The following is a 10,000-nucleotide window of genomic DNA, read 5'->3' on the forward strand; positions in this document are numbered from 1 at the left end:
AAATTTGTTAAATTCACTACCTATAGCAAGAGCCTCCATAGCTCAGTGGTTAGAGCACTGGTCTTGTAAACCAGGGGTCGTGAGTTCGATCCTCACTGGGGGCTGGAGCGATTTCGGTCGTATCTCCAATATTTTTGAGCCCCTTCAACGAAATTCGCTTAAAAATATGTATAGGAAGTTTCGGTATCGAGAAAGTCCGCTTCAAGATAAGCAGAGTTTCAAAGATCCAATTGGGTCATACTTTCAACTTAATCTTTACTTTTACGCTTTACTGTCATTCCCGGTCATTTTCCATAGTACAATTAGTAGCGCATAATGAAATAATATGATTCATTTATTTTCAAAACTCAAGGAAATAAGGTTTTTCTTCCAGAAATATGACTGACTACATGTATTTATCATAACTATACTGTTTCATCAACAATCCAAGTTTAAATAAATAAAATTACAAATACATTGTCATCTGGGGGTATAGCTCAGTAGTAGAGCATTCGACTGCAGATCGAGAGGTCCCCGGTTCGAACCCGGGTGCCCCCTCTTTTTAGTTTTTCCCGTTATTTATTGCAGTAGCGTAGTCGATCGACATCCCATCGTAGTAACATCATTTAAAAAACCGTTTCTCGGAAACTCATAACCTCGAGTCTTTTTTTATCCTCTAATGATATGGAGTGTGGATCTATTCAGCATATTGTCCATTGATCGTGTGACGTGTCCAAATTGATAGTGGATTATATGTGCATTTAATAAGCGAAAAACTTCTACGATCAGTAATAAAACCTTTACTTTAAGTCAGTGGAACTACCCAGACTCGAACACCTTCAATGAATCGATGCGACTGTTTTCAACGGTTTGCTAAAACAGTCATTTTTTTCACGATTTAGCGAAATAATCCTGAACTTCAAATTTGTTAAATTCACTACCTATAGCAAGAGCCTCCATAGCTCAGTGGTTAGAGCACTGGTCTTGTGAGGCTGGTTTTTGGATGTACCATGTTTAACATGTAAACAAAGTGTTGTCCGGAAATTATTCTGATTTTGGTGAGTTCTTCGCCATATTTGTAACTGTAAACATTTCCTGAAGTTTAATGTGTATTATATGATTGAATGTGACATATATTATCGCATAATATTTGTTGAATAGCCCCTTTTCCTGTGTTTTCGTTACAGGGAAAAGGGGGAGGGAAGGTGTGTTCGATTTGTATTCAGTGGTTTGACTAAAGACTGATGGCAAACTTTAATAATAGTGGGGGAGAAAGTTCTCGAAAAAACATGAATTTTTCAAATGAACAGTTCTCAAAGGAGAAAACCGTTTTAGTTGGGTGCCCCGTAGATGGTTTTGGTGCCGTGGAGGCTGAAATGATTATTGATGAAATTGAGAAGAAATGTGGTGTTGGAAGTGTCGTTGCATGCGTACCGAAAAATGGAGTTGGTTATGAGGTGGTACTAAGAGAGAGAAAAATGATGGAATCCGTTATTGGTGAACTATCTTTAAATGGTAAAAAGTGCGCTGTTAATGAATTAGAGGCAAGTTTTAAGTACGTTTCAATACTAAATTTAAGTATGTATGTCTCAGATCGAGAAATTATTGATAGATTTTCCAAGATTGGAGTGGAGATTGTTTCTCCGATAAAGAAGCATAGGATGAAGTCAAAGAATAATGTCTTTGACGGAACTCGTATTTTCAAAGTTAAACTTCCGCCGAACATGGCTTCAATACCGTATTCAATGAAGTTTTCAGTTAATGAAAAGGAGACGGCTTACTACCGGGTTATTCATAACCAACAAGTCAAGGTGTGCTCTGGGTGCTTTAGCTCAGAACATATATACAAAGACTGTCCAGAATTTAAATGTTTTGAATGTGGTCAGCAGGGGCACATTAGTAGAAAATGTTTAAAAAACAAGTGTGCGTTTTGTTTTCGAAAGAAAGACTATTGTAATTGCAAAGCCAGAGAAGAATTGCAAATTGTGAATCAATTTCCACAATTTTCTTCTGAGAATTTGCAGGAAATGTCATGTCGGGAGTTGATAAAAGAAGCAGATGAGGAGGCTATGAAAACCACAGATGTGAAAGTTGGATATATGGATAAAAATTGTAAGGAGAAGGAGGTTTGTACAAGTGTGCAGGAGAATGTTGATTCTCGTGAAGGTACAGATGTAGGAGATAGTATGGAAGATGGAATCGTAAGTGTAAATGGCGATGCTAGTCATTACACTGAGGATGTAGATGAAGTGGGTTTTGGTGAAAGTGCTAAAGGTGGTGCTAGCCTTTGCACTGATGATGAGGGTGACGGTGACTGGAATGGAGATGGTATTTACATTGATGAGGAGGAGTGTTTTGAGATGGATGATGGTGTTGGTGATGACAGTGCGGAATGTGTCATAGATGATAAAGTCAAGAAAGGTACAGATAAAGAATTAAACAATATTTGTTTGAATAATTGTAATATTGAACCAGTTTTGCTTACTAAATCAAATGTTGAATTGTCTGGTGAAAATATAATTGATAAAATGTCTGATGGTTTAGGTGTTGAAAGTGCTGTCTCCCCCCTTGAACAAAATGACAGTAGCCAGGGGGAAGTCAGAAGTTCATGTGATTCTCTGGATGAGATTACTATGGACACTTTTCCCGTGGTCAGTGAAGACCAAGAGGAAAGTGGAGATACTTTCACTGTTGTAGGGAAGAAGAGAAATTACTTGGGTATTAAAAGGAGAAGTATGCTTAATATCAAGCCTAATATTAAAGCAGCAAGGTTGTCAAATTTACAAAAACATTTGAATAGTTAATAATGGAGTGTTTAATGTTGTATATTATTAGAATTATTTTTGTGATGGCTACTTATAACTTCATAAGTTTTAATTGTAATGGTCTATGTAACCAAAGTAAAAAGGATTGTATTTTTTCATTATGTAATGAAAGAAAGTATGATATTGTATGCTTACAGGAAACATTTTGGAATAATATTATTTTTGAAGATATAAAGAATGATAAGACATTATGGAATGGTGATATTTTTGCAAGTAATAGTAACTGTAATAGACAGGGTGTTGCAATTCTTGTCAGTAAAAACCTTAAAAATGTATTTAAAGTTTGTGAATGTGTACCTGGTAGATTTATTCATATTCAAGGTAAAATCAATGATAAAATTGTAGATATTTTTAATTTGTATGTTCCTAATAGTGTAAGTGAAAAATGTGAATTTTTTGAAGATTGTAAAAGTAAAATTAAAGGAGACGGATATGTTATAGCAGCAGGTGATTTTAATACTGCACTGTCTCCTTTAGATAAAAGTGGGAAAACTGCTTTTTATGCAGATAGGTCTGTGAAATATCTTAATACTATGATGCACGATAATTGTTTGTTTGATGTCTGGAGAGACAGAAATGCAGGTGTCAAAATGTTTTCACGAAAACAAGTTGTACAAGGTTTTTTGACACAGAGTAGAATTGACTATTTTTTAGTTTCTAGTAATGTTAAGCCCTGTATTAAAAATATTTTTTATAGAGATACTTGTTTTAGTGATCACTGTATTGTTAGCATGAAATTAGATTTTACAGAGGTTGAAAGAGGACCAGGTATCTGGATTTTTAACTGTTCCTTATTAGATAATGAAGAATATGTAACAAGAATCAGAAAGTTATTAGAAGATGAAATATGTTCAGATTTTTATTATTCAAACCCTCTCATTTGGTGGGATAATTTGAAATTTAGTATTAAGAGAATAAGTCAAATCTATGGCAAAGAAAATCAGAAAGAGAGAAGCAAAGAATATTTTAAATTGCAAAATAAGTTACAAGAATTGTCAGTGAAGTCTGCATGTGGTATAGAAATTGATTATGTAAAATATTTAGAATTAAAAGATGAACTTGAAGCTATAGAAAAACATAGATGTAATGGTGCTATATTAAGGTCTAAATGTCAACATGCCTTAGAAAGTGACAAGAATACTGCTTATTTCTTAAGTCTAGAAAAATATAAACAAAATAAGAATTTGATAAGTACTTTGAGAAATTGTGATGGTAATGCTGTTAGTAGTACTGTGGAATTATTAGATGTTGTGCATAATTTTTATGAAAAATTGTTTTCATGTGTAAATACTGACAATAATGCAATCAATGACATGTTAGATTGTGTTGATGTTAAAGTTGATGATATTGATATTACTAAATGTGATGATGATATATGTATTGATGAGATTGAACAATCATTGAAAGGAATGAAAAAAGGCAAAACGCCTGGCTCTGATGGATTGACTGTTGAATTCTATCTTTATTTTTTAAATGAATTGAAACCTGTATTGAAATATATTTATGATAGTATTGAAGAAAATAAAGTTTTATCTAGGTCTATGAGATATGGCATGATTAATTTGATATATAAGAATAGAGGTGACAAATCTGAACTTAAAAATTTCAGACCTATAACTTTATTAAATGTGGATTATAAAATACTAGCAAGAGTAATGGCTAACAGGTTTAAGTTTGTATTACCAAAAATTATATCACCTACTCAAAGTTGCTGTATTATAGGTAAAGACATTTCTGACACTACTGCAAGTGTTAGAGATATTATTGATTTGGTTGAAATGGATGATTTAGAATGTTACTTGTTGAAACTTGATCAGGAAAAAGCATTTGACAGGGTTGGACATGAATATTTATTTTCTGTCTTGCAGAAATTTGGATTTGGGGAGAAATTTATTTCTTGGATAAAAATATTTTATACTGACATTTTCAGCACTGTCAAGTGTAATGGGTTCCTGTCCAAATATTTTCAATTAAAGAACTCTGTAAAGCAAGGTTGTCCTATATCAGCTTTATTATATGTATTAGTAGCTGAACCATTGAGTACAATGATTAAAAAGAATAGTAGTATTAGAGGTTTGAATATTCCTAATACAAACGTTGAAGAAAAGATTTTTTCACATGCTGATGACACTACTTTAATTTTGTCTGACAAAAATTCAGTAGATGAAGCCTTTAGAGTTTTACATTTGTATGAACAAGCATCTGGGGCAAAATTAAATAAGGATAAATCAGAAATTTTGGCATTGGGAACTGGAACTATTTCAAAACATGAATTAGATGCTTGGAGTATTAGAGAGTGTGATGGGGTTTTACAGCTTTTAGGCATATGGATTGGTAAGGATAAATCTCTTTGTGATAGTTTGAATTGGGATTGCAAAGTACAATCTATTTTGAAGCTATTGAATTTTTGGAAAATGAGACACTTATCAATACATGGTAGATTAACTGTAATAAATACTTTATTGATGAGTAAACTTTGGTATACTCTTATGGTTGTTAATATACCAGAAAAACATTATTTAGAAATTAAGAAGATATGTATTGATTTTTTGTGGAATGATAAACCATCTCTAGTTGCATATGATGTAATAACTAATAAGGTGTTAGATGGTGGTTTAAATTTTCCTGAAATTTTTCATAAAATGTATGCATTTAGACTAAAGTTTTTAAATAGGCTATTAGATATGGATTATAATGCTGTTTGGAAAGTTACATGTCTTTATTTCTTTTCTAAAGTACAAGGAATGAATCTTGGTGTTGAAATATTGTATTGTGATTTTACTCATAGACAATTAGGATGTTTGCCTGATTTTTATAAATGTATGTTGTATGCATGGGGGAAGATACGTCATTGTATGGAAATAGAAATTAATGTGACTAACGTTTTTGATATTCCCCTCTTCTGTAATCCAATGATTGTGAATGGTGATAGTATGTTATATATGAGAACATTTATAGAAGCAGGTATTATCAAGATTAAGGACTTAGCTTATGAATGCAAGAGAGGTTTTATGAAGGACACTTATATTCAAGATATTGTATCTCAAAAGTTCCCTGATGTTTCCGTTGATAAAATTATTAAAGTAGTGAAATGTATTAAGCAATGTATTCCACAAGATTATGTAGTTTTAGTTGAAGAAAATGCAAACACTTGTAAAGCAACTGTTTTAAATATAATTTACAGCGTTAATGGTAGAAAGTATGCTTTACCTAATACAACAAGATCATTTTATGATATACTGTTAAAGACATTAACAAGAGAACCTAATTCTGTAAAATACTGGTGTGAAATATTTTCAGATTTTGATGTTCAAAAAGTACAAAAAGTTTTGAACTTTTCATTTTTACAAAGTGATTGGATTGAGTCATCATTCAAAATTTTCCATAGAGTTTTCTTCACTAAGGAGAGACTGATGAGATGCCAAATTACTGTTGATTCTATGTGTCCAGTTTGCGAAGATGTGCATGAAGACTTGGAGCACTTGATCATTGTGTGTAGATGTTTGACTCAGTTCAATGACTTTTTTAAAGATTTCCTACATAACATTCTGTGTAATAGTTCTACTAGCTTTGTCAATACTCTAGATTTCAAATATATATGTTACTTTGGTCTAGTCAAGAAGGATAAAAATATAAACTTATACTTTGTGAATACAGTTTTATGTGCTAGAAGATTCTGTGTAGTAAAGAGGAGAAATATCTCTATGAAGGATGATCATTTGATAGACATAGTGCCATATTTTAAAAATGTTCTGCAAAAACATGTGAGTTATGCATACTTGTATTATAAACAGAAGAAGTGCATGTATTTATTTGAAAAGTATTATTTAAACAAAAATCCTGTACTAAGGATAAGTAATGATGAAGTACATATTGAGTTTTAATTGAGATCTGTTGTTAATAATTGTTACAATTCTAACCAACACTGTGATAATATGAATTAATGGGAGACTAGCCCAATAATTCTTTTATGAATGTATTTATTTGAATAAAATTTTATCAAAATAAAAAAAAGAGCACTGGTCTTGTAAACCAGGGGTCGTGAGTTCGATCCTCACTGGGGGCTGGAGCGATTTCGGTCGCATCTCCAATATTTTTGAGCCCCTTCAACGAAATTCGCTTAAAAATATGTATAGGAAGTTTCGGTATCGAGAAAGTCCGCTTCAAGATAAGCAGAGTTTCAAAGATCCAATTGGGTCATACTTTCAACTTAATCTTTACTTTTACGCTTTACTGTCATTCCCGGTCATTTTCCATAGTACAATTAGTAGCGCATAATGAAATAATATGATTCATTTATTTTCAAAACTCAAGGAAATAAGGTTTTTCTTCCAGAAATATGACTGACTACATGTATTTATCATAACTATACTGTTTCATCAACAATCCAAGTTTAAATAAATAAAATTACAAATACATTGTCGTCTGGGGGTATAGCTCAGTGGTAGAGCATTCGACTGCAGATCGAGAGGTCCCCGGTTCGAACCCGGGTGCCCCCTCTTTTTAGTTTTTCCCGTTATTTATTGCAGTAGCGTAGTCGATCGACATCCCATCGTAGTAACATCATTTAAAAAATCGTTTCTCGGAAACTCATAACCTCGAGTCTTTTTTTATCCTCTAATGATATGGAGTGTGGATCTATTCAGCATATTGTCCATTGATCGTGTGACGTGTCCAAATTGATAGTGGATTATATGTGCATTTAATAAGCGAAAAACTTCTACGATCAGTAATAAAACCTTTACTTTAAGTCAGTGGAACTACCCAGACTCGAACACCTTCAATGAATCGATGCGACTGTTTTCAACGGTTTGCTAAAACAGTCATTTTTTTTCACGATTTAGCGAAATAATCCTGAACTTCAAATTTGTTAAATTCACTACCTATAGCAAGAGCCTCCATAGCTCAGTGGTTAGAGCACTGGTCTTGTAAACCAGGGGTCGTGAGTTCGATCCTCACTGGGGGCTGGAGCGATTTCGGTCGTATCTCCAATATTTTTGAGCCCCTTCAACGAAATTCGCTTAAAAATATGTATAGGAAGTTTCGGTATCGAGAAAGTCCGCTTCAAGATAAGCAGAGTTTCAAAGATCCAATTGGGTCATACTTTCAACTTAATCTTTACTTTTACGCTTTACTGTCATTCCCGGTCATTTTCCATAGTACAATTAGTAGCGCATAATGAAATAATATGATTCATTTATTTTCAAAACTCAAGGAAATAAGGTTTTTCTTCCAGAAATATGACTGACTACATGTATTTATCATAACTATACTGTTTCATCAACAATCCAAGTTTAAATAAATAAAATTACAAATACATTGTCGTCTGGGGGTATAGCTCAGTGGTAGAGCATTCGACTGCAGATCGAGAGGTCCCCGGTTCGAACCCGGGTGCCCCCTCTTTTTAGTTTTTCCCGTTATTTATTGCAGTAGCGTAGTCGATCGACATCCCATCGTAGTAACATCATTTAAAAAACCGTTTCTCGGAAACTCATAACCTCGAGTCTTTTTTTATCCTCTAATGATATGGAGTGTGGATCTATTCAGCATATTGTCCATTGATCGTGTGACGTGTCCAAATTGATAGTGGATTATATGTGCATTTAATAAGCGAAAAACTTCTACGATCAGTAATAAAACCTTTACTTTAAGTCAGTGGAACTACCCAGACTCGAACACCTTCAATGAATCGATGCGACTGTTTTCAACGGTTTGCTAAAACAGTCATTTTTTTTCACGATTTAGCGAAATAATCCTGAACTTCAAATTTGTTAAATTCACTACCTATAGCAAGAGCCTCCATAGCTCAGTGGTTAGAGCACTGGTCTTGTAAACCAGGGGTCGTGAGTTCGATCCTCACTGGGGGCTGGAGCGATTTCGGTCGTATCTCCAATATTTTTGAGCCCCTTCAACGAAATTCGCTTAAAAATATGTATAGGAAGTTTCGGTATCGAGAAAGTCCGCTTCAAGATAAGCAGAGTTTCAAAGATCCAATTGGGTCATACTTTCAACTTAATCTTTACTTTTACGCTTTACTGTCATTCCCGGTCATTTTCCATAGTACAATTAGTAGCGCATAATGAAATAATATGATTCATTTATTTTCAAAACTCAAGGAAATAAGGTTTTTCTTCCAGAAATATGACTGACTACATGTATTTATCATAACTATACTGTTTCATCAACAATCCAAGTTTAAATAAATAAAATTACAAATACATTGTCATCTGGGGGTATAGCTCAGTGGTAGAGCATTCGACTGCAGATCGAGAGGTCCCCGGTTCGAACCCGGGTGCCCCCTCTTTTTAGTTTTTCCCGTTATTTATTGCAGTAGCGTAGTCGATCGACATCCCATCGTAGTAACATCATTTAAAAAATCGTTTCTCGGAAACTCAAAACCTCGAGTCTTTTTTTATCCTCTAATGATATGGAGTGTGGATCTATTCAGCATATTGTCCATTGATCGTGTGACGTGTCCAAATTGATAGTGGATTATATGTGCATTTAATAAGCGAAAAACTTCTACGATCAGTAATAAAACCTTTACTTTAAGTCAGTGGAACTACCCAGACTCGAACACCTTCAATGAATCGATGCGACTGTTTTCAACGGTTTGCTAAAACAGTCATTTTTTTCACGATTTAGCGAAATAATCCTGAACTTCAAATTTGTTAAATTCACTACCTATAGCAAGAGCCTCCATAGCTCAGTGGTTAGAGCACTGGTCTTGTAAACCAGGGGTTGCGGGAACCAGTTGAGTACGCCAATCATGTCGGACGCCTTTTTGTCTTTTCTGATATAAATTGTGGATATAACTCGTTATTGTGTTTTTGGATTGGAATTTCCAGCCGAAGTTTGTAACAATAGGACTTTATTTCACAGAATGTAAGTCAGATTGACAATTTGATGCGTTATTTGCGTTTTTAGACTAATTTTGGTGTACTCTAAATTCCCGTTGAATTGAGGGTCTGTATGGGAGATACAGTCTCTTCGTTAATTAGAAATGGATAATCTCCCAAAAACTTTGCTAGCTTTGTTGAACGTTGCAAATGAACAATATAGTGATTTTTCTTGGACGTCCATTGAGCAGAATGGAAAAATGAGAATAAGCTTGATTTGGAGAAACAACGAGGCAAAGCGAGACAAATCTAGTGCAACGCGGAGGCGTGATAAGAGACGATACGATGACTTTATTG

General features: G+C 33.9%; 7 non-coding genes across 7 annotated transcripts; all 7 read left to right on the plus strand.

Annotated features, from left to right (window-relative positions):
• Positions 1-31: 31 nt before the first annotated feature.
• Positions 32-104, plus strand: Trnat-ugu (transfer RNA threonine (anticodon UGU)). The gene has a single exon. It is a non-coding gene; the product is annotated as a tRNA-Thr (tRNA).
• A 361-nt stretch (positions 105-465) lies between these two features.
• On the plus strand, positions 466-537 carry Trnac-gca (transfer RNA cysteine (anticodon GCA)). Its single transcript has one exon. It is a non-coding gene; the product is annotated as a tRNA-Cys (tRNA).
• Positions 538-7,231: 6,694 nt separating this feature from the next.
• On the plus strand, positions 7,232-7,303 carry Trnac-gca (transfer RNA cysteine (anticodon GCA)). Its single transcript has one exon. It is a non-coding gene; the product is annotated as a tRNA-Cys (tRNA).
• A 395-nt stretch (positions 7,304-7,698) lies between these two features.
• Trnat-ugu (transfer RNA threonine (anticodon UGU)) lies at positions 7,699-7,771 on the plus strand. Its single transcript has one exon. It is a non-coding gene; the product is annotated as a tRNA-Thr (tRNA).
• Positions 7,772-8,132: 361 nt separating this feature from the next.
• Trnac-gca (transfer RNA cysteine (anticodon GCA)) lies at positions 8,133-8,204 on the plus strand. Its single transcript has one exon. It is a non-coding gene; the product is annotated as a tRNA-Cys (tRNA).
• Positions 8,205-8,599: 395 nt separating this feature from the next.
• Trnat-ugu (transfer RNA threonine (anticodon UGU)) lies at positions 8,600-8,672 on the plus strand. Its single transcript has one exon. It is a non-coding gene; the product is annotated as a tRNA-Thr (tRNA).
• A 361-nt stretch (positions 8,673-9,033) lies between these two features.
• On the plus strand, positions 9,034-9,105 carry Trnac-gca (transfer RNA cysteine (anticodon GCA)). Its single transcript has one exon. It is a non-coding gene; the product is annotated as a tRNA-Cys (tRNA).
• The last annotated feature ends 895 nt before the right edge of the window (positions 9,106-10,000 follow it).

This window comes from Perna viridis, chromosome 2 (assembly GCF_037379345.1).
Source record: "Perna viridis isolate PV_CMFRI_1.1 ecotype Kerala chromosome 2, ASM3737934v1, whole genome shotgun sequence".
In the NCBI taxonomy this organism is placed as follows: domain Eukaryota; kingdom Metazoa; phylum Mollusca; class Bivalvia; order Mytilida; family Mytilidae; genus Perna; species Perna viridis.